The sequence below is a fragment of the Rhineura floridana genome, chromosome 4 (assembly GCF_030035675.1).
Source record: "Rhineura floridana isolate rRhiFlo1 chromosome 4, rRhiFlo1.hap2, whole genome shotgun sequence".
Lineage (NCBI taxonomy): Eukaryota > Metazoa > Chordata > Lepidosauria > Squamata > Rhineuridae > Rhineura > Rhineura floridana.
In genome coordinates, this window is record NC_084483.1 from 193,371,238 (window position 1) to 193,396,440 (window position 25,203).

At 40.0% G+C, this 25,203-nt stretch overlaps 1 protein-coding gene across 23 annotated transcripts in view; it reads right to left on the reverse strand.

Moving 5' to 3' along the window:
* NRXN1 (neurexin 1) overlaps positions 1–25,203 on the reverse strand; it is a 1,438,606-nt gene that overhangs the window by 1,216,708 nt on the left and 196,695 nt on the right. The window lies entirely within an intron of this gene.

The window sequence follows — 25,203 nt, forward strand, 5'->3', positions numbered from 1 at the left end:
ACTCTACTATTCTATGATTTTTTTTTCAGAGATTTTAAAATTCTGGATTAGGCAATTAGAATTACAAACTGAATGATGGTATTTATGTATTGCAGTATAATCTCAATAATTCTAATATTGGCTAAGGCTAATTATATGCATTAATTGTAAAAATGTTTAAGAAATAAATATTATAAAGATAACCTGCTGTAGAGCTCCCATTTCTTTTTCTTGACATTTCCGAAGTCCCAAGATTTATTGGGAGGGATCTCCTACCCTTTAACCTTCCTGTTCAGACTATTGCTGTCAGCAACCATGCACAGTGGCAGAAAAATAAGGAATCTGAATAGCCACTGGGAGAAAGTGAGAACCCCCATTTCTGTGCATTTATAGGGATGAGGCTGTCTTGGTGGTTTCAGTGCATATGTTGATCTAGTGCTTTAAGTCTTCTAATTCTGTATTAGGGTCTATGCTTTATTACAATAAACTCTTCTGGCCATTTCTGGTGTCTGATGGTTCTGTCCAGCTGCTAATCCCATCCACACAAACCTACTCACAAATAAATGCCTCTGCTGTCATGCCTGGGGCAGGAGCTAAGACAGGGAGTGTCAATGCCATACCTAGCCCTGACCTGATATCAGACATGGAGTCCTCAGAGGATGAATTAGACATCCCCAAAGGTCAAGGACATTGAGAAGCAGGCAGGACCCCCTGAATCCAATGCTGAAGATGCCCTTGAGGGGCCCTCCAGGTTGATACCTGACGAAGAAGCCTTGGAATTGTCAGAAGGGGAGGTGGCACTGTTGCCCCCAGTCCTCAAGAGCACTGGTGCCTAAAGCTTCAGGTCCAGGCTGAACAGTGTGTCTAAAGACACAAGAGTTCTTGGTCTACTATTGAATGAGCAATCTCTGATACTCCTTCACACCAGAACTTGTGCTTAGGGTGTGGTTCAGCAGATCAGAGTATATTAGGTCTCACTCTTAAGCCTTATAGTTGCTAGAAACATCACAGGTTTGTGGTTCCTACTTTCATCCCACCTTGCTGTGTTGCACCTTGCCTGAGCTCCCTCTGATGTTGATATTGCCAGGCTTTGTCTCTGGATCACGTTGGACTTAAGAATGATTCTCTATGTTTGACCTTGATCTGTCAACCAAGGTCTGTGCTGCATCTGTACCCTTGAACTCATTGGTGAGTACTTTGGTGAAGGCTTATATCTCCTGTAATTGAACCCTAACCTGTAAGGGCATCCCGTGGAGTGTGACATCCGAAATTGTCAAGTCTGCATTTGTAGAAGAAATGATGCATGGTGTGGACTGAGATAAGCTTTCTTCCTCTCTCATAATACTAGAACTTGGGAGCCATCCAAACAATGCTATAATGTAGAAGAGAGGGTTAAGAAAGGAACCAAAAGATAAGGAGTCAAACACGAAGACATTTACTAACCTAAAGCTTAAATTGAATATTACACAGAAATGGAAGCCAATGTAAAGCAGAAAGAAGAGAAGCAGTGTGGAGATGCAGAATTTAAAACAGGGGGAATTGTCTGAAGATGAGATGTAAGAAGGCCAGAAAAAAGAGCACTACAACAATCAAGTCTAGACAATGTAAAAGAATTGGACGGAGTTCTTGTGATAGCAATCACAACAAAATAATTAAGCTTAGAGATGCTTTAAAGTGGAAATAAGATTTAGCACTAGCAGGAAAAATAGGAGGGAAAAGAGTCAAAGTTAAAACACACACACCTTGCAATTATGAAGTGAAGACGTTGATACAGAATCCAAAAGAAAAACTGTGAGGACAAATTAAAAGTTCAATGTGGATTAAAATAAATAAATAAATAAATGTACATCTAGGACAAGACAGCTGTAAATTAGGGGTTAATTGGCTAAAGAACATGAAAACAAATCAGAAGTAGAAAACAGTAATGGGACATCAGCATCAAATGGAAAATAATGTTATGTAAGTGAGGCCAAATGAAATAAATAAATTGCAAGAAGGAGCCAAGAGAAACCCGTGTGGAAGTCCAACAGAAAGAGGGAAGGAAAAAAATAACAGGAAGAATAAAATAATTATTAGAAAGATAACAGTGAAACCAAGCAAGAAGGAGGCTGTGAGAACGTTAGGTGAAAAGAGGAGAAAGATCAATAGGATAAAAGAAAGATCCCAAAGAAGAGAAACATAAAAAATCAAGTTGAGATTTAGCAAAGAAAGAAAGCAGTTTCAGCAGAATGATGTGACCAGCAACCAAATTGGAAGAGATAAAGAGGAAGCTGAAGAAAGCAAAGCCAGACACTGAGAGGACAAGGCATTCCAGGCACTTAGAAATAAAGGGAAGAGAGGAGACAAATCAATAATTCAGAATGATCGAGAGAAGCTTCTTTTTTTTTAGGTTAGGAGAGACAATAGCTGATTTATAAGTAGTAGGAAAAGAAGTAGAAAGAAAAAGATAATAATATGAAAAAGAACAGAAAATATCAAGAAAGTTTAAAGCTTAGTTCTTACAAACAGCAATATGAGGTGGTTGACATGATTCTGGACTGTGCTATTGGAGAATACAGAAAGGGGAGGGATTCATATGTGAATATGGATAACTCCATATTTAAAATTAGTGCAAAGAAAAATAGATACCCAAGAAGATGGATTTGTTTAGCCTAGCTTCCTCCAAGAAGAACTGTATAAAATAATGTGAATATGTTCAAAACAAGTGCAAATAAATGTGTGTGCATTGAACTTTTGACATTCTAAAAATCCTTAAAACAAGGGGAGTATTTTCAGTTCTGCCTGCGAGTATTTGCTTCAGATTAGGGATGGGTGAGAATACGAGAACCAAGACACAGCCATCCTTCAGAATTCACACTTATTTGAATTTTATGATGCAGCTTGCCAACCAAACAATGGTTACAAAAATGCGTATGTTATGGGAAAGTGTGCATAAAAATGAGTATTTCAGTAAAAATAACATAGAAAAGTGCATTATATGGGGAGAAACTGCCTGCAAATATGTGTACATTAGTGAAACCTGCCTACAAATATGTGTTTATTAGGAGAAATTTGCACTAAAATGCTGGAGAATTTTCATGTGGATTTTTTTTTTTTAAAAAGAAATCGCAAATTGCTGCAGAAATATAGAGAACTGAATTTAAGATGGGGAAAATGAGAAACAGAGAGAACCTAAACTGACAAATCTTTCCATCCCCATTTCAGATACATTAAGTCTTGCAACAGCTCCTTGAGGAGTTCAGCATGACAGCCTTACTGCAAACGTGGGAGCTGAAACCTAAGACCACCTACTAAATTCATGGCAGACTCAAGATTTGAATTTCCTGGTTCTCAGCAACATTTCATGTTGAAGGCATGTACTGAATGTGTTCACAATGACACAGTGGAATAATCTGGAGGACATTCCTGAGGGCATTAAGTATGATCATAACAAATCATGAAAAGTTTCCTAGATTTTTTTTAATATACAAAGTGAATTTTTTTTAATTAAAAAGTCCTTATGAAAATTCATCAGCATTTTAGTGCAATTTTCTCCTAATATTCACATTTTTGTATGCACTTTTCCCTAATATGATGCATTTTTGCAAAGCGTTTTTCCCTAATATAGAACACATTTTAGCCTAGTATATGCATTACTGTACACATTACTTGGCTCCACTGAAAAACATGGAGAAGTGAAAATTTTGAAGAACGGCCGTGGTTTGGTTTGCATATTGTTTCAGAACGTGCAAATGAGATAGGTTCACATTTAAATGCGGACTGAATTGAATCTCTCCCTGTTCCCCAATCAGCAGTAAATGAGTGAGTGAAGAACATTTATGGCTGGATCAGCCCTCAGCCCTCCCTTTTCATTGTGAGGAGGACGGCAATGGCACATATTGGAAGGGATCTGGGTTTTTAGCCACTTCTTGCCTTCTCTTTCATTTTTGCTTATGCAGAATCCAGAAGAAAATTAGGACCAGTTTCAATTGTTATACATTCAGTGGGTGGATTAATAACTGAAGTGGACAGAAATGCATAGTTCATGATAAAACTGTGAAATCGGTTTGCTCAAACCTCTAAAGAGACGCCAACACTTTCTGTTAAAAATGGCCAGAGTATCTCAGGGGAGAGGGAAAAATATAAAACTGAATATATGAGCTCACTATTCTAGAAAGAAGCTGAAAAACAAGAAACTTAAAAATTAGATAGGGAGATGCCTTCAGTGCTTAAGAAATTATATCTGTGAACTAATGGCAGAATAAGATGCATTCTCTCTGGAGCCATAACGCTGTTTGAAGTATGTGGGAAAAAAGTAACTGAAAATGACTCTCACTTGGTAAAACGGTGACAAGATGCGTGCATGGTGTGGAGGGAAAGTAGCTCAGAACACCTTGTGAGATATCATTTATCATACCAGAACATATACATCTCATAAAGCAATGAAAGGAGTTTGCTGATCAACCTAAAAGGGGCTGTGGAAAATCCCACTGCAACCCAGTTTGAAATGTTGGAAGAATATATGCAACATAAATAAAATAAAAAGAGAATGGCAAATGATCTCTGGACAGCATATGATGAACAGGAATGTAAAAAAATATGTCAGGCACATAGGAATTCTTGAACGAAATTAATGATCTTTCATAAGATCCCTACTGAAATTATTGTGATTGCCCTTTACTACTATAATGCCATAAGCTTTAATATGAGAGCCCAGATGATATTAAATCTTGTATTTACAGACACCACATTTGCAGTTTGTGTGCGTACGCACACACAAACACACACATAATGACTCTGATTTCTGACTTGCATAGAAATGAAAGCCACCTCAAGACTAGGGATGCTCAGAGACTTCATGGAATCCACATTTTTAAACAAATTGACATGGTCATGGGACACACTTATTTTTCATTTCTCACACTTCTCTGAGTTTTTTGATATAGCCTTCAGCTCAAAAAAGTACTGAAGTATGTATTATATGACACAATGTATACAAAATGTGCATTCTAGGGTAAAATGCACACACAGATGTCAATTTTGTGGAAAAGACATTCAAAGTAATGCAAATTTGCAAATTATTTTTAAAATGCAGATTTACAGAATAGACTTATGAACATGTGCAAATATACCACAGATCAGGAATAGACTGATCTGACCACACCGGTACAAGTCATATTATTTGTGCAAATGCTCAGTCTTTATTACATTAACACGAAGATGAGCTCCTGCATTTGTCCAAAAGTTGCCCACTGTAGTGAACACATGCTCCATATAACTGTTACTAATAGGCACCGAATATTTACTGCATAACACAAGCAGTGTGTAATTTGATGCCCAAGAGAAAATCCCGCAGAAACATTTGCCTCACTCCTCTTCCCTGCCCCGCACCGTCTCACTATGGAGTATAAAGGGGTACCGCAGCTGTGGGTATGGGTGTCCCCCATCGGCAACCTCCTCTCTAAGGTGTCGGGCACATCTCCTGAATGCCCCATCATGCTGGACATTGAATATGAATGGGAGAAATGCCTGGAGCACATCCACTTTGATAACCAAACTTTACGTGCTCAACCTAGTCAGGTTTGTTGGACAGAAAGCAGCAGCTGGAACCACTCAGCTGGGCACGTGAACTGTTCACCCAACCCTGACTGCCTGCTGCTATTCTACTGGAACCCTCCTGCTCTGCCTGATAACACCGGCCTTTACACCAAGGGGGGAGAGAAAACATTTTACTTCCGCCTTGAAGAAATCTGCTTGCTGTGTCCAGCATTTGGCATTCTTGAAAAACTGGCGGCTGCTTATGTATTTGTTATTTCACCGTACCCAAAATCTTTTTCATGTCTAACTCTGGTTCATAAGTTCTGATGGTGTATTTTAAATGTTATAACACTTACGTTATCAAAATGAATTCTTTGTTTGGATTGTTATATTGTGCTTGACTAGTTGTTGGACTGTTACTGTCATGTTATATTGATATGCATATTTTGTTTTATGTTGTGAGTCACTTCGGGCACATTTGTGCGGAAAAGCGGCATACAAATTGAATGAATAGATGGATGAACTTTCAAAATATTTGGCACATAAGTCCACTTTTTTTCCCTAACAGTTTTCTTCACCTGTCTTCACATGACTTTTTAGTTCTGACTATCATGGGCAAAAAGAAGAAGAAGACTGGATACAACAGCTCCTGCAAAATGCTTGCTACACTTTCATCACTATCAAATATACTAGTGGTGCCATGAGATCTGGGTTTCAGAGTCAAATTCCAGCAGTGCAGAACAGCTGTGGGGAGGAGTGGTGGTGATGCCCTCTCGAGGAGGTAAAGGTAGGGTTGACAGGCAGAGATAGTCTCCTTCAGGAGCCCATTAAAATTTGACTTGGATTTCTTTGGTCAAAGTAGACAGATGTATAGATAATAAGTCTATCAATCTCTAGCTTTTAGCCATTACAGGTAAATGCAGTCTCCAACTCCAGAGGCATTATTTCTCTGGACAACAGTGGCTTGGGTTAAAATAAATAAATAAATAGGGGAGGTCTGTTGCCTTCATGCTCTGCTTGGGAGATTCCTCGACTGGATGAAGTGGATGCCTTGTTCTGATTGTATGTTCTTATCCTGCAGAGATACTTGGAAGAAAGACTGCTACGGATCAGATTGGTTAGAGTGGCATCTTACCCTCTGCTCCATTCTCTTCTGATGTCTCTTAATTGATCCAAGGCTAGTGCTGGAATAGACCAATATTCAAGACTGTCAAATGGAGCAACAAGGCATGAGCCTTGATAAGTCATGGAAGGGTGAAGAGAGGAAAATGGCTTCTTATTCCCATAACCATATTTCCCTATTATCCTCTTCATGCAGGTTCCAAAGTAAAGATGACTAGCCCTGCTTGTGGGTGGGTGGGTGGTGGTTGTGGTGAAGTAGGGAAGGACTGGTGATGTTCCTGTTACATATGAACATGGGCAGCTGCCTTGTATCGAGTCAGCACATTGGTCCAACTAGCAGTTGGTCCATCTAGCAGTATTATCTGCACTAACTTGCAGCAGGTCTCCAAGATTTCAGGCAAGGGACTTTCAGAGCTGGACCTGAAGATGCTGGGAACTGAACCCAGAACTTTCTGCATGCAAAGCAGATGCTCTGCCATTTGTTACCAGTTCTTTCTGGGCCCAATTTGAGGTGCTCACGCTGAGATCAGCAGAGGGGGCCCCTTTGATAGTTTCATCCCTCGGAGGCTCCGGGGATAGTGGCATGGGAGAGGGCATTCTTTGTGGTGGCCCCTAAGTTGTGGAACACCTTCTCCACCGAAGTATGTCTGGCAACCTCACTGTACAGCTTTAGGCAAATGCTGAAGACCCACCTCTTCACCCTGGCCTTTGACACCTAAGACATATATTTTTAGGACCCACCCTACCTTGAGATTTAAGGTTGTTTTTTAATTGTTCTTAATGCTGTATTTTAAAATGGTTGTAACCTGCCCTGGGATGTTTGGTGAAGGGCAGGTAATAAATGTTAATAATAATCTGGATATGAGGCAGAGGAGACAGAGATTATCTCCTTACTTTGCTGTGAAGATCCCTGATCGAAGAGGGGTTCATTCAATCCAGCATCCTGTTCTCACAGGCCTATGAAATCCATCTAAACATGCATATAATCTGACATTCTGTTCTCACAGGGGTCAACCAGATGCCTTTGGGAAGCCGATAAGCAGGACACGAGCATAACAGCACTCTTTCTGCTTGTGATTCCCTGCAACTGGTATTCAGAGGCATCCCAGCTCTGACAGTGGATGTAGGACATGGTCATTAGAGCTAGCAGCTTTATCCTCCATGCATTTAGCAGTCAGAACATTGGATTCAGAACTCTAGTGCCCTAATGTGCCCCTAACACCTCTCCACAACAATTTCTCCATGGCATTCTGACCCATAATAGAACAATGGGACTTTCTACCAGTCATCATCATCATCACCCAGAAAATGGAAGGCACTTTTTACAAACTACTTTAGCTGGTAAGAGTATTAGGAAATACATTTTTAGATCTCTCTGGCCTGTTTTTCCAGTTTTGGTCTCATGACAATTTCAGCTAGGTACAAATGTTCAGGACATTTCTTTGTTATCCCATGTTGGGTAATTAGAATGACATAGATACGTGTACAGATTTTATGTATGATGAGGAAAAGAGAGGGTTGGACCGGACAAGAAGACCTTCCAAGTGTTTTATTACACCTCTGGCTGCATTACCTGCATCAGTCATTCAATAGGAAGATGTCTGAGTGGATTCAGATAAGTAGAGTTCTCATATCCCAGCACTGGGTTTTTTTACAGTTATCTCACTCTAGTAGGCACCCACTGAACTGAGGCTATCTGCAGAATTCTGACAAACAATTATTTCAATGACTACCATGATTTGGGCATGCTAGCTTAATGCATTAGACCACTACACAGCAAACTGTGGTTTATGGTAGGGCAACTCTGACTAGGGATGGAAGTTGCCAGACCAGTCTCTCCAAAGTGGACTGCCAGCAAATCCTATTGTCTGTAGTCATTACTCCTTGTATCCCTCTCATTTTTGAGCTGGAACCTGGGGGAGGGGCTTCTTGTTATAATCAGGAGACATGACTGACCCTTGGATATTCCAACTACTGTTATCTGTATATATGTGTAAATTTAGAACATGTTTATTTTTAACATAAATCCCATTGAACATAAGAGTGTACAGCTTAATCAATAAAATATACAATAAATTATACAATCAAAAGCAGAACAATACAAATCGAGTAGTGTAGTGGCAAATTCAGAAGTGCAGGGTCCCTTCATGATAGTCACAGCCATACATACCCCTTTTTTTTGCTGCTGAGTTGTGAATAAGATCCTTGTTAATACCTTCTCTCAAAACAACAGATGTCCCTAGGAGCCAATGAGCATGAAAGGAAATGGTTAGCTACTGAAAAGAGTCTTCTCAGTGGCTGACTCACCACATTTTACTTTAATTGGCTCCAATCAACAGGAAAGGACAAGGAAGTATGTCAGAAGACTCTTCTCGGTGGCGATTATACTTCCCTTTCATGCTGATTGGCTCATAGGATGCTGGAGACATAGGAACCCTGCTGGGACCCTGCTCCCAAAAATGTAAGGAGTCTAAGACCCCGGACAACTTCACTCCTGTACAAACAACTAACATTGCCCTGCTAGAGTTGTCAGGCCACAATGCCGCAGAGAGAAGTCACAAATGGCCCAATTCCCATTCTGTGCCATTTTTCATGTTGACAGGACTATTGCACCTTTTTCACTCTGTCAGTCACCCACACTCTCTAGGCTTCAAACCTCTGCTATCTAACTACTTTCTTCCTGCCCATAATACAGATTTGCTGCTAGGCTCTACAAGAGTAACTGTATATCAGTGAGCATCTTGGCTGAGTAGGAAATTAACATAACAGCCTGCTGGATCAGGCCAATGGCTCATCTAGTCTATCATCCTGTTTACATGGGGGGGATGTGTCCTCAGATTATCTGCATGTATCAATGGAGTGTGTGTGTGTGTGTGCAGTGTGACCATATTCACTACTGGCATGGAGCCCCTGGATGGTTCATCAAGGGCGAATGCAGCCCTGAGCCCAAAAACAACAGTTACCATGCTTGTAAGTAATCAAGACTGACAACAGATGGACATTGCATACACCATACATATGGGTGCATGAATATGTGTGTGTAGGCTTGCCTCCCAATGGAAATAGCAACGTGGGGGAGGGTTTCATTGGGACCACAACAAGGAAGAAGGGTTAAAGTCTCTCTACCCACTCCATTTGTTGCTATGTGCCTTCAAGTCAATTATGACTTATGGTGACCCTATGAATCAGTGACCTCCAAGAGCATCTGTCATGAACCACCCTGTTCAGATCTCGTAAGTTCAGGTCTGTGGCTTCCTTTATGGAATCAATCCGTCGCTTGTTTGGCCTTCCTCTTTTTCTACTCCCTTCTGTTTTCCCCAGCATCATTGTCTTTTCTAGTAAAACATGTCTTCTCATGATGTGTCCAAAGTATGATAATCTCAGTTTCATCATTTTAGTTTCTAGCGACAGTTCTGGTTTAATTTGTTCTAACGCCCACTCCATAGAATCCTGATATGTATATTCATTCAGGCAATTAAAGTCATGTCTAGTTTTGCCCATTAGAGAGAGATGGGGGGGGAACCCGTTTATGAAATACGATTTATCTGATTTATATCAATCACAAGAAACAATCAATCAAACAAAAATAATCACTTCTACCACTGGTTCCCAAACTTTTCCCCCCATGGACCACTTGCTGAGGGTCTTGGAAGACTACTTAATGATTTTTCTGTCTGTTGTAGCAATTATAATGTGATGTGCTAGATGCTGCATGGTTACAAATTGTCTTTTTACTTCTTCATGTCTAATATATATACATACATTTGTGTGTGTGTGTGTGTGTGTGTGTGTGTGTGTGTGTGTGTGTGAAAGAGAGAGAGAAAGAGAGAGAGAGAGAGAGAGTATTTACCAGTATGCAGTACTGGCACCTCTTTTGCTGTCCATGAGCCATTTAGTGCACTGCCCCCTCATTTGTTACCAAAAAAAGCATTGCATCTTGTATTGTATAAGATTGTAATACAATGAAATTCAATACAAAAAATAAAAACAGCAATAAAAATACAACTACAAATCAGTATGAATATTCAGTGTGATGGCTGTGGGATCTCGCATCTTCAGCTACAAATCTACAGACATGCCACAGACCACCTGCATGAAGCAGACCACAGTTTAGGAACCCGTGGCTTATACTTCAGTTATTATGTAGATAGCTGTTAAGACTATGGATGTTTTGTACTTGAGGTGAGGAACCTTTTCCAGCTCAAGGGCCACATTCCCTCATGGTCAATCTCCCAAGGACCATATGCCAGAGGTGGGTGGGGCCTAGAGCCAAAATGTGGATGAAGCAATGGATGTGGTTCTTACACCCACTCACCTCTCCATCCAGGTAAGCAAGATGCATCCTCAAGGACACATTCCAGCCAGGCAAAAGCACTCAAGGACTCAATGCATGGTCAGGGAGGGCCTGAGGATGTGAATGGTCTGGGCAGAGCCACAAGGGCTAAGGAGACAGGCTTGAGGACCGTGTTCAGTCCTCAGGCTTGAGGTTCCCCATCCTTGTTTCACACCATGAGATGAATCTTGAGGCTGCACCCTGAATGGGTATGATAAATACAGAGTGAACAATACATATGAAGCCTCATGTAATATTTCTATCTCGTTTTTTAAAAAACAGAAGTTGTTTTGTATAATAGATGCAATTCCGTAAATAAAACAGTTCACGTTTATGTTTAAGCTTATCTTAAAATAGCCTTTCCCAACTAGTGGGCCACCAGATGTTGTTGGACCACAATTCTCATCTTTCCTGACCATTGGCAATGCTGGCTGAGACTGATGGGAGTTGTGGTCCAACAACATCTGGTGGCCCACTAGTTGGGAAAGACTGTCTTAAGAGGATCAGTTTTCATTTAGTAGTCAGAGCTCTGAACTATGAAGGTCACAAGGGTGAGGAAACTCAGGCCCAGAAGTCAAATGCATCCCAACCAACCCCGGTCTCTCTATCTGGGCCTTGGAACTCTGTCCAGACAACACTCCCTCTCCCCAGGTCACACTCCTTATTGACCCTGTTTTCCACTCCAGATGTTTTTGCCTGGCTGGAAAATGTCCTTGAACATTGCCTCTTGTTTGTCTGTAGAGAGAGGTGTGTGAACGTGTGTAGAAATCAGCCTGCTGTACAAAGGTAAAATCAACATTTGTGGCTCCATCCATTTTTGCCTCTGGCCCCACTTACCACTAGCATGTGACTCACGGAAGGCTGCCCAGAAGGGACTGTGGCCCCTCAAGCTGAAAACATTCCCCGTCCCTGCTCCACCTGACCTGCCTGGACTGTTGGAACAATTATTGGGATGGGGTTAAATCTTTAAATGTCCTTGAGTGTCTTGGATGACGGACAGAAAACAAATGTAAGAAATGTAAAAAAAAAAAAAAAGACAGATGGTTTACAAAGTGCCCCCACCCAAAAGTTTGTGATTGTTCAGACACTTTGAGAATCTTCTCTCTTTGGTTTTCTTATATTCAGGGCCTTGTTTCCTTTGGTTAGGAAACAAATGTAATAATATAAATTGATGTTTGTTGATTCTTGTGCTGACTACTGTTGTCATTAATAGCAGACTGATGGCGATGGTGATGATGTGTTGATGCCAGAAATGGAATTCCATGTAAAAAGGTAAGGTGAGATGCTTAATAGGACCAGCTTCTTTCTTAGGGCCAACTAGATGGGATTCTGAATACTTGAATGTCTGTCTGTTGTTCTAGCAGCAGCAGCTGGTGAAACAGAAGATATCACCTTGTCTCTTCTGTATCTCTCATACCGGAAAAGTGAATAATAGAGCAAATCTTATTCTCATTCTGAGAGAAAAGGATGGATGACACACATGCTAAAATGATTTATGGCCTTGGACAGAAGGCTCCTGGACTTGATAATTCTGAGGTAGAAAGTCACAAGGGCAGCACTGTATGACTTCCAAAAGTCTTCTAGGAAGACTTTTTTAAAGGAAAGCCAACAAACAAACAAACAAACAAACCAATACCAGGCTTTGTGTATTTCCAAACAAAATTAGTTTGTCCTTTATGGCTCATGATAACACAGAGACTTGTTGGATTTTGGGGGGAAATAAAAGCTCAGCAAGAGGCAAAGTTACTCTATTTCTTAGGCTATTTCTGAGGCTTTGTTTGTCAGTGCAGGTCCATATACACACTTCTCTGGGGTTAAGCCCCAGTGAGCCCAATGGGTCTTAATACTGCACCAGACTGCACTCTTAGTAGACTCCCCAAATGCATTACCTCAAAAATGTGTCATCATTTGCTAAGCCAAGTTCACAGTTTCTTTGTGGGGACTGACAACAGCCTACAATTTGAGATAAGGGTTTCCAAAGCCCAGTCTAGAGATTTTGTATAGATTTGCAGGAACACTTGTACCAACAATAATTTTGCTCAGATATTCCCCCTTGAAGAGGAATTTCTGGTTATGTTTTGAAATTTTGCTTTAGTGGCAATTTTGGGATATGTGAATAACTGAGTAATTTATCCTAATTAATGATCTGGAACCAGGTTACCTGAAAGGCTGTTTTTTCTGCATATGTGCCCACCTGAACCTTAACACCTTCTTCAGAGGGCATCTTCCAAGTGTTCTTGCCAAATGAAGTGAGGCAGGCAACCAGTGGGTACAAGACATTTTCAGTAAGGGCACCTTGGCTATTGAACACCTGTTCCAGAGAGTTTCACCTGTCACTACCTTTGTGGTCTTTAGGACACCTGATAAGGACCTTCTGTTCACCTATGACTTTTAAATAACTCATGAACTCTGGGTCTTTCATTTTTTAAAGCTGTTGTGAGTTATGTTTTCTTGTGGCATTTATGTTGCTTTTGATGTTATGTTGCAATGATTTGTTTAGTATTTTAATTGTTTTTATGTTTATTTATTGTAAGCTGCCAAGAGAACGTTATGTTATAGGAGTGGCATACATATGTTGTAATTATTTAATTAATTAATGTGGACATCATTGTTGCTTGCCTCAGCAATCTTCAGAAATTCTTCACAATCTTTCACATTTGCCTGATTTTTTTTAAAATAAATGAATTGTTTTCACAAAATGTTTCATATAAACCAAAAAGAACCTGCATGAGTTACCAACTTTTCTGGCATTTGCAGCTCAACTGGGACATGACCAAGGAACCGGCATATCTGGTACACTAGCAAAAGGTGTGCAGAAGCACTCTTGGCCATATATCCATTACTTCATCATCCATGAGCTAGGTTGTGTACAGGAACACTTATTTAGTTAAGAACATAAGAAGGGCCTGTTGGATCAAGCCAGTGCCCATCTAGTCCAACATCCTGTTCACATATTGGCCAACCAGATGCCCAAGGGAAGTCTCCAAGAAGGACCTGGGTGCAAGAGCACTCTCTCCTCCTGTGGCTCATCATCACAGTGTTAACTGTTTGATGGATAGTAATATATTGTTTAATATGATGTTGTGAGAGGCCAAAAGACAGGATATATTTTAATGAATAACATCAGAGAGAGAGAGAGACAGATAGACAGACAGAGAGAATAGGCTTGATTCTGTAATGGCCATGGAACCAATCCCAAATAGGCTACTCCAGGATCAGTTTTCCTATTGACCAAAAGAACCTCTACATTGTCTAGATTAAGTCACAGGTTGTTTGCCAACATATATCACTGGTATCAGGCAGTGGTTCAAGACCTCCACTTTGCCACCCTGTGCTCCTGCTGGGAGGAAGGATGGTGTGTGTGTGTGTGTGTGTGTATATATATATATATATAGAGAGAGAGAGAGAGAGAGAGATATTTATATATCTATAAATATCTATATATAGAGATATATATATATAAGTAAAGTGTGTTGTTCCATCAGCATACTGATGACCACCATGAACCATATCTCTGGACAATGAAATTAGGTGGGATTTTTAAAGAAAAAAATATAAACCACTTAATCAGAATGTCTAAATATGCACATAATAAATTATCAATAAAACAGATAAAATTAGCAAAACTTTTAAAAACAAATATACATAACTAAATTATATGTCTGCATAGACTTGCTGAAATTAAAAAAAACCCAGCAGTTGCTGAAAACATTATAGCAAGAACACTTGCCTATATGGTTCAAAGAACGTGTCTATGTGTTAAGAAAGCCATAGGACACTTGGTAGGCAAAGTTCCCCATTCCCCTTTTCATCCCCTGCTGGTATGATGCAATGGTCCTTGTGTGGCACTGGCTTGCCACAGAGGAACAAAACAAAAACTTGGTGCAAAGTATTTGTGACATCAAATCCTGGAGTTTGGTTCCTAGTTCTGATGGTATGGTTCCATCAAATCCTTTACATCAAATTTTAACAATCCTATTTTTAATTTCATTAATTCCATTGCCATACATTCATAGAAGAAATTAACATAGCATAATTTTGAAGGTCAATCAATCCTTAGGCAAAAGATAATTAAAATAATATGCAAGCCCTCCTGTTCCATAATGCCATATAAAATTATTTCAGCCATTTGAAGAAATTATAATTACAGGTTCAAAAAATGAGATCCGCTTTGTCTTGTACATTACACAATAATGGAATCTTGTTAGTTCTATTGTATTATGTTCATGGCAGTGAAACCTTTGACACTTGAGTGGTTGAACTGGTGTGATGACAGTGATTCTCCTACAAAACTCCCAGCAGCTCAGGCAAAAAGAGCTATCCATGGTTCTACTCTAGCTTTGTGGGGGAAAGAAAATTTGTCAGTTAGACTGGATTAAAATACCACACAGGCATTAGGTCCACATTGAGTTCTGTAGAAGTGAACTATAAATAAAGAAGAGGGAGTGACATGACAAAGTGGCTATAGGAAGGATGCAAAACAGGGCTGCTTTGAAATGAGAGAGCACTTTTTACAAACATTAGCCTCTTGCAAGAGACACCCTTTTTTATTTATATGTCATTTAGAACCAACTCATCAGTATGCATGGGGACAGGAATGTTCAGTTAGCAGACAGCAGAGCTGTGGTTCTTTTGCAGCCGCAATAAGCTAGTTTTTCAGTGCCATTTCTTTCCACCTCCAAATAAATATTTTCCCAAGAAACAGTGCTACACATCCAATCACACTTGGCTGTGTGACAATGCCACTGAGGGAAAATGAAGCTAATTCAGAGTGAGGGCCCTTTAACTTATTTAGCCGGAATGGGCAACCTATAGCCGTCCAGATGTTATCGGGATACATATTCTATCATCCCTGACCACTGGCCATACTAGCTGTAGCAGATGGCCATTGGACTCCAACAACAACTGAAGGGCCACAGATCCCTCATTCCTGATATGTCATTTCTGGAAGCCTTCACTCCATATTAGGGTGTTTGTTTGCTTGCTTGTTTTGCTCTCAGGGAAGTCAACACAGCCAAAAAGCTGCATCTGCTTGGTTACTTGTTCCAAGAAAGTTTTTTTTTTGTTATTGTTTAAATATTTGGTGTACAAAAGCTGATGGGGTTGTGAACAGCCTGCCAAGAGGTTCAAGATATGTAGAAAATCTCACACTGTAATTTTGCTATCACACAGGAAATGTTTGTGAACATTCAGTGCAACCCACGTGTAAAACAGGCAACAGACTGGGAAAGAAGAACCTGAGGAAAAGGTAGCTGGAGAAAGAGTGATAAAACTGAAAAAGGACACAAAGACAGGGGTTGATGAGAGAGGAAAACCCCTCCAAGCTGTCTCTCTGTACATGTGTGCATGTAGAGGAGACAGAACATATGAAATGGCCTGTAAAGCAGGAACATGTAGAAACAATGGGTGCTGGAGACACAACATTGGAGGAAAGGAAATGAACAAGGTTGGGGCAAAACCTCACAAAAACAGGGCCCGATATAGGAGGAACTATATGTGGGAGCTGGTATGACGTAGTGGTTAGTAGGATTGTGCACATTTCCCTCCCCCATCTGATCCAGGGCCTGATCTGGCAGTTTGGATACGCCCTGCTCTGACTTGGGGCTGACCTGACTCGGTTCCAGGCCCAAACTGATTCAGGGGTCAGCCCTGTTTAATTAGGATATTAAACCCTAATTAAACATGTGGTGAAGAGAGAGGGAAGAAGGAGGCACTGCATTCAATCCAGGTGACTGCTGCTTTAACATCACATTTGCACTGGTAAAACAAACCCAGCAGAGGCTGCCTGCCTTTCCTCCCTCCCCCCGTTGCCTGACCACCCATTGTTTCACAGCCCTGGATTGCTCCAAGTAGGCTGACCCAACCCAAAGCAATCTGGGGCTGTCTCAACGTGATCCATCCAAAGCACGGAATGGCCAGAATTGGACTGATTTGGGTCAGGATCCAAGCTTTGGCCAGATCCAGTGCACAATGCTACTGCTTAGACTGGAATAGTCAGTCAAGATTAGGTAGACCATCATCAAATCTATGTTTTATATTAGCCTATCTATGCTCTATACCTCCACTGTTGGAAGCAGTATGCCTCTGAATACCAGTCGCTGGGAATAAGTGAGGAGAGGTACTGTTGAGCTCAGGTCACCCTTGTGAGCTTTCCACAGGTATCCAGTAGGCCACTGTGTGAACAGAATGCCGGACTAGACTGGATTTTGGACTGAACCAGAAGGTCTCTTCTTATGTTCCTACTCAAGCCATGCAGCTCATTGCATATGCAGTTACTATCTCTCAGCCTAGCCTAGCCTTCGAGGTTCTTGTGAAGATAAAAGTGCATGGGAGGCAGTGGAGTGGATCTCCTTCGAGGAAGGGTGGGGTACAATTGCAACAAATAAATATTATGGACAGGAAGAAAGTGGACAGACAGTGGAAGTTTTGAAGGCTACAGAGTGTGGTTGAGTGACAAAGTAAAAAAGATATAACAGCAGTGTCAACATTAATAATGGCACAGAATGGGAACTGTGCCAGTTGTGTCTCCTTCTGTCTCCACAGCACTATGGCCTGACAACTCTTAACAGGGCAATGCGAGTGATTTGTATTGTTCTTACAACTGTGTATTTTATTGAACTTTTACTGATTGTGCTGTATTATACGGATTTTTATTATGAACTGCTTCTGGGGCCAGTTTTGAAGCTAGTCAAGCAGGATAAAATTACCAGAATAAATTAAGTAATGAGGATTCAGAGGTTGGGATGAAGTCCACATACTGATTTGAGATAACTAGATGATTCCCCAGCTGCAGGCTTCTCAAGTTCTGGCCTTCCCATTCGGTGAGCATAAAAGCTCCATGCTCAGATGGACAAGTTAAAAGACTGTGGAGGAGCGGTGGGGAACCTTTTTGAGCCCAAGGGCTAAATTGGCTTCCGGGCAACCTTCCAGGAGCTGCGTGCCAGTGGTAGTTGGGGGTTAGAGGTAAAAGTGGGCAGAGCAGTGGATCTTACCTTTGTACAGTTGGCTACATTCCAGCCATGCAAAATTCAGTGGATTCTACAGCCACCCATGGACCTCCCCAACCAGGAATAGCCAGAGGCGTTATCACAGTTGAAGGACACATTCCAGCCAAGCAAAAGCACTTGAGGGGCACACATAGTAGGGCTGGTGAGTGTTGCAGCAGGGGGAGAATAGCTGGGGGAGTGGTGTAGCCTGGCCCAGGAAGAGTTCCAAGGGGTGAGATAGACAGCCATGGAGGGGTGAATTTAGCCCCCAGGCCTGGGGTTTCCCACCCCCTACTATGAAACATATTCAAGTAAAACATTATCATCATTATCATCATCTATTATCCGCCCTTCACCCAAAGGTCCCAGGACAGGTTACAACCATTTTAGAATACAGCATTGAAAACAATTAAAAACAACCTAAAATCCCAAAATAGGGTGGGTCCTAAAAATAAATGTCTCAGGTGTCAAAGGCCAGGGTAAAGAGTTACATATTAAGCATTTGCCTAAAACTGTACAGTGAAGTTGCCAGATGCACCTCTGTGGGGACGGAACTGCACAACTTGGTAGCTGTCATGGAGAATGCCCTCTCCTGGGCCACCACCACCTCAAGATTCTGAGGGGGGCTGGAACCACCAAAAGGGTCCCCTCTGCATAATTACACACTTTTATTTACTTATGTATTAAATTTATATCCCACCCTTCCCTCCAGAAGGAGACTAGGGTGGTAAACAAAAACACTCTAAAACATCTTAAAAACAGATTTTTAGATATATTAAAACAAAACACCCTTAAAAACATCTTAAAAAGCAATTTCAGCACAGACACAGACTGGGATAAAGGCTCTACTTAAAAGGCTTGTTGAAAGAGGAAGGTCTTCAATAGGCGCCGAAAAGGTAACACAGATGGTGCCTGTCTAATATTTAACGGGAGGGAATTCCACAGGGTAGGTGTCGCCATACTAAAGGTCCGCTTCCTATGTTGTGCGGAACGGACGTCCTGATGATATCTGCAGGAGGCCCTCACCTGCAGAGTGCAGTGATCAACTGAGTATATAAGGGGTAAGATGGTCTTTCAGGTATCCTGATCCCAAACTGTATAGGACTTTGTATACCAAAACCAGAACCTTGAACTTAGCCCGGTAGCAAATGGGCAGCCAGTGCAATTCTTTCAGCAGCGTGGTGGCATGTTGGCGATACCCTGCCCCAGTGAGCAGTTGTGATGCTGCATTTTGCACCAGCTGCATCTTCCGTAAATTATCTTCCAATGTACAAGTGTCACTAGCAGCCTAAACCTAAGGCATTCTTCATTACTTTCTGAGTGGCTGCCTACAAACATCTATACAATGCAAGCATGTAACACAATGCAATGCTGGCGTTGCAGCAATGTAATACATAGTGATGGGGTTCTCAAACGTTTTGAATTTCATTTTTCATTTACTTTTGAGAAGCCCTATTTGTTTTATTTTCTATTCATGATTGCTTCATATGGTTAATTTGTTCATTAGTTTCATTTTTTAATTATTATTCTCATGCATTTAGTTTCTATGCTGACGTCAATGTAACATCTGCCTTACGGGAAGGGCTGTAGCTCAGTGGTAGAGCATCTGCCTTGCATGCAGAAGGTCCCAAATTCAATCTCTGGCATCTCCAGGTAAGGCTGGGAAGGACTCTTGTCTGAAACCATGGAGAATCACTGCCTGTCAGTGTAGACAACACTGAGCTAGATGGATCAATGGTCTGGCTCAGTATAAGGCAGATTCCTATGTTCCTGAAGACTCAGTCTGTTTTCTAATGCCTGTACTTATGGTGTTTTCCATCCAAGTGGCATGACGTGTAGAAGTGTTGTACTGCCCTCCTAAGATATGAGACTTGCCATGTTTCAGACAGATTGGGGAAAATGGTTTCCATGTAATAAACAACTAAATACGCTTTCCATAATCTAATATTCATGTCTTTTCACATTCAAAGTACTCCAAGATGCCCTTGCCTAAAGGAAGTTCCCTAGATCAGTGGTTCTCAAACTTTTTTCCCCACGGACCACTTGAAAATTGCTGAGGGTCTTGGTGGACCACATCATGATTTTCCTGACTGTGAATTGTGCTAGATGCTGTTGACTTTCAACTGTATCTTACTTTTATTCCTTATACATTGTATTTTATTGTATTACAGTTTGAATTCTATGTACAATATGTACGGAATAAAAGAAGCAATTGAAATATAATTACAAATCAACGTGAATATTTCATGAGATGGATGTGCTGTCTCATCTTCAACAGCATGTCATGGACCATTTGAATGAAGCTCATGGACCACTGGTGGTCCATGGATCACAGTTTGGGAACCCCTGCACTCGATGTAGCTATATATAAATGCAAAGCAATACAAAGCCTTGCCAGTTTCAGGAACCACTCCTTTAAGAAACAAATGGGAGGAATTAAGCAAAAGGATTTTCATTTATTTCTCATAGAAATAGATTAAAAATGAATGAACCTGCACTCATTTCATTTTTCATTTGTTTTAGAAACAAATGCACATCCATAGTAATTCATCATTTTAAGCTGCAGTAGTATTGTCATAAACATGAATGCTAAATATGCTGCAAGTTATAATCTGGGATTGCAGAAAATCACACCATGGCTTTGCCTCTTCCATAAATATTTCTAAAGGTCATTTCACACATGCACATTGAGTGTACCATCAGTTGATAATATGTGTGTGTGAATGATCCATCAGAAGATGAATCACCACAGACACAACTTTCACATCATCAGGTATCCGCTCAGACAATGCTTTTTCTGTAGAGACAGCTTAAACATTGGGAGCAAGTCTTGACTAAGCGTGATAAAAGAGAGGGTGCAAATAATATACATATATGTTTTGTTAAACCATCCCTAACGATTTTTATTCTTACAAGATTGCAGCAGCATGTTTTCAAGTGAGGATAATAATCATAATACAACACCACAATCCTATGAGTGTTTACACAGAAGTAGGTCCCACTATGTTCAGTGGGGCTTGCTCACTGGTAAGTGTGCACAGGACTACAACATAAGAGAGTCATAACGTACTGGAGGTCATCAAATTAATATTGACTATATGAGAACCAACTCTTAAGCAGAGTCAGCCAATGCGGGTTGATTAAAATAAATAGGAAAAAAACTCCCACTTACCCCTCCACCCATTTTGCATTCAGTATACTAAATAACATGGCAGCATCATAAAAAGGTGCACATTATCATTGTTCATTTTTCCTTCCACTCACAACCATAATTTGCATACCTTATAAGTCATCAATAACTCTCCGAGTCACACACCTCAGTACTCTCACATCAAAGGAATGAAGATAAGCAAGACAGCAAAATGTTAGAAAAATAACCCAGTCAAACTAAAATTGCGTAGCTGGACTATTTTAGCTGGATCATGATTCATATCTTCATTTGACATGAAATGGGAGCAATTCTCCATGTAACTTTTAACCTGATATTTCCTGTAAATATGAGTTTCAGATAATTAGCTTAACTAGACATCAGGACATAATGCTTTTCTCTGCTTCCCTAAAAAAAAAAGCTTTCACAAGGCCTGTCATATGAGATGTGAGGTTAATAGGCGAATATTACAGAAAAAATACTTGCATATTCTATATCCAGTATATGAATATTCAGGCACAATCCCATCTCAGTTAAGCACATTTATATCTCATTAATTTAAACAAAAGGGGTCTGCACATGCCTAAAACTCTCTCATTTTGTTTTTTTAAGTATGCACAAAGCATGGAATGTGACCCTATATGATTTCGAAGGGTATCTCTAAGACAGGGTTCACCAATGTGACATCCGTGCAGTATCACCCTCGGAGTCTTCCCTTGGAATCCACAAAGACTCTGAAGTGCCCTCTTGGTGGTGAGGATGTCCAGCTTTTCCTTCCTTGAAATTTATATAGAGCTGAACAAGGAAGTTGGATCAGTGATGTTCTTTACTACTTTCTAATTTCAGCTCTAAGTGATTTTCAAGGCTCAGATTAATTCTACTGGATCCAGTTTACACACAGATTGCTCAGAAAAGCAAAGTGTGTATGCATACTTTTATTGTGTCTCTAAGTGGGGCTGTTCCTGAGGGGAAAGAGAGAAACAAATGACCAAGAGTGCATGATGCCCACAGCACTTCCTCAAATATCCAAATGCGCCCACATGCCTTAAATGGTTGGCAAACTCCCACTCTTAAGGGAACAGGAAACCATCAGCAACAAAAGTTCCCTCCACCTTTTCCTTTTATTTTGTAACAGTTCCTACAACAGTGACTTTTAAATCTCAAGAACTTTTATAGCACATTAGGTATCACTGACATCCTTGTATTCTAAGCACAGGCACTTAATGGGATATATGGCTACCATTTTAACTTTGTGTCACTGACATTTCAAGACATTAAAGTAATATAATAATCTTAAAAGCAATATACTAGCTGCTAATTGTGGGAAGTAAAGAAATGTTATCTAGAATTCATAATAGAATCCAGAAGGTGAAATAAAAGTGCTGCCTGAATAAGCCTACACACAGTTACAATGGTATGAAAAAGGATTTATTAGTGGTTTATAACACATCCAGTAGAATTTAATATGAAGTCTGTTTATGTGGGTGAAAATTCCATGCTCATCATGCCATCCATCCAAAAAATTAAACTGCTGAAACAATTTTCCTCCAGGAAAAAAATGATTATGTTATGCACCTTGACATTTTAAGCCAAAATAAGCATGTTGATTTCAACAAGAGAAAATCAACCCTGTGTTTCATTTTCCCACTGAAATCAGTAGGACAAAAACAGTGCTTGGAATGAACTAGTTCAGTTTAACCAAGTTCACAATTAGTTGAAAAATCTCTGAAGTACACTTGAAAATAGTTTGCATAATTGCTGAATGAACTGAATGTGAATTAAGTTCATTTTGGAACGATTTCTTGTTCATGTTCAACTTCATTGTCTTATGTGTGATTTACCTTTAGACTCTTTGAACTTTAAGCTTAAAGATCATAATTGAATGGGAAAATAAATTAAACAAATCCCTTTCCACTGTGTATGTTTGTGTGTGCATGTGCAAGCCACCTTGAGTTCCAGTTTGGAAAAAGGGCGGGGTATAAAGATAATAATAATAAAAGTGTGCGCACTGATATTTTCTTAATCTTCTTAAGCCCTGTTCTGAATGCTGATTTTTTTAAAAAAAATATTTTGCAGAGGATTGTTTGGGCAAACTGTAAATTGAAATTTCATTTTTGTAAAGGGATGAAGTAAACTGGAATTTCTTTCTTTTTGGACTTGCTGAACTAGAACTAGAACTAGTCCCTTTGTAAAATGAATTTTCCAAGTTCTGGACAAAAGTGTTTCTCTTTTCCTAGATGGCTTTAATACTAATTCAGTTTCAAACTTACCAAGTGATGTTTGGCCTCTCATCAAAAGTTAAACAAACAAACATAAAATGTAACCATTTTTTTTTTTTTGCTATGCTATGCTGGTTATATCGATTTTCCCCACTTTTTGGGATGTGTGTGGGTTTACGCACAAAACTAACAACTTATGAAGGAAATCTCAAGAGATAAAAGTGTTGCCAAGCTTCTATAGCAGAAATCCAATTGTACTCAGACTTACATGTTACTGCAGTTGGCCCTGGACCAAGATTCTTCACTCTTGTCACTATCTGGTGGCATCACCCTCATGGCTGCTTCTGACAGTTTCAATTTACATTTTGCAGGGCACTGAGAATAGAATCCATACCTCGGAAAGTGACTTGAGTTCAGCTTCCCTTCTCCAGCACCTGCCTCCAATCTTTCTTCCATGTTGCTCCCTTAATCCTGGAAAAGCCACCATCTCCCTCCATCAAATAATCCCCACCCATTCCTCTTTTGAATCTCTTGATGCAGTGCATTTCTCCAGCAAAGCCTTTCCAAGACCATGCAATAAATTTAACTCATCAGAGCTTTCAACTAGTACCAGTTAACCCTCACCTACACTTCTGTCAATTTTGCCTTTGTTTTATGGAAAATGAATGTGCCAACTTTATGTTCTGTACAGCATCTAGTATAATGGTGGTGCTACAAAGCATCAGGTAAGAACAACAAATAAATGTATTTATATACAAAATATTCAGATTTTCCTTTTAAAAATAAGGACAGCAATTTTCAGTTTAGAAATCAACATTTGAGTGAGATGGTATTTCTTTTCTATTTTTTCCCCTTCCTTACCTTGAGTTCCATAACATAATTTTACTATATAAGCATACCTACCTCCCATCACCGCAGTGCACACTAAACACATGTATTTGCATCACTCAGACATAAGTTAAAGTATATAGATGACATTCACAACAAAAGTTTAAAAAAGAAAGGAAGTTGTGTAATACCTTTACTTTTACCTATGGATTTGATGAAATGGTTCCATGAAGAAAGCATTGCCAGACAAAAAAAAAAGAGAACAAAGAAGAGAAACAACAGTAAGAGTTGTGTGTGTGTGTAAATGTAAATGCTGTCATAGTCGAAAAACATGAATGGAGACAAGGCATGAAACAAGTGTTTGAAGACAAATGAAAATGCAATTGGTGTCACATTTTAAGAATGGTTGCTTTCCAACCTTCATGTCCATGCAGAAAAAACACAGAAGTAACCCATGCTTCATTTTCAAACAAGTGACACGTAAGTAACATGACTAAGGGAAGGGGGGTTGCACAGGGTGATGGGGAAACACCACTTATTCCATCATGTTGCAAAACTGTATTCTTAGCATTCCGGAAGCCAAGAGCAAGTGCTTTCTGCATTTTATAAACAGCCATGCATCAATGCAAAGCAGGACTCTTTTGCTGGGTACAAACTCAAGTCTCTTCTCTTTTGCAATCTATCTTGGGAGTGTGGTTCCTTTTGGCTCTTTATTGTGCTTAAACACACAGTAATTTCCCAATCAGATCTTCACTCTTTTCTTTTCAACAGTTATTATATTGCAAGTAGGGAAGGGGAGACAGTTGGGAAAAAAAGGAAGAAAATAAAAGATTTGGAGAGCAAATTAAAAAAAGTAGTTTGTAAGTAGTGCTATTTATAGTATACATACATATATACAGTATACACACACAAAAAGAAAGAAAAAGAAAGATGTGACTGAGATCATGTGCTTATTTGCAGCCCAAGACAGCTCGCAAGCATTTGGCCATCATTTGCTGTGATGGATTTTGAAGCAGCTACAGAAAAAAAAGGGAAATAAACTAAACTAAAAGAAAATCAACAATGAAAGCA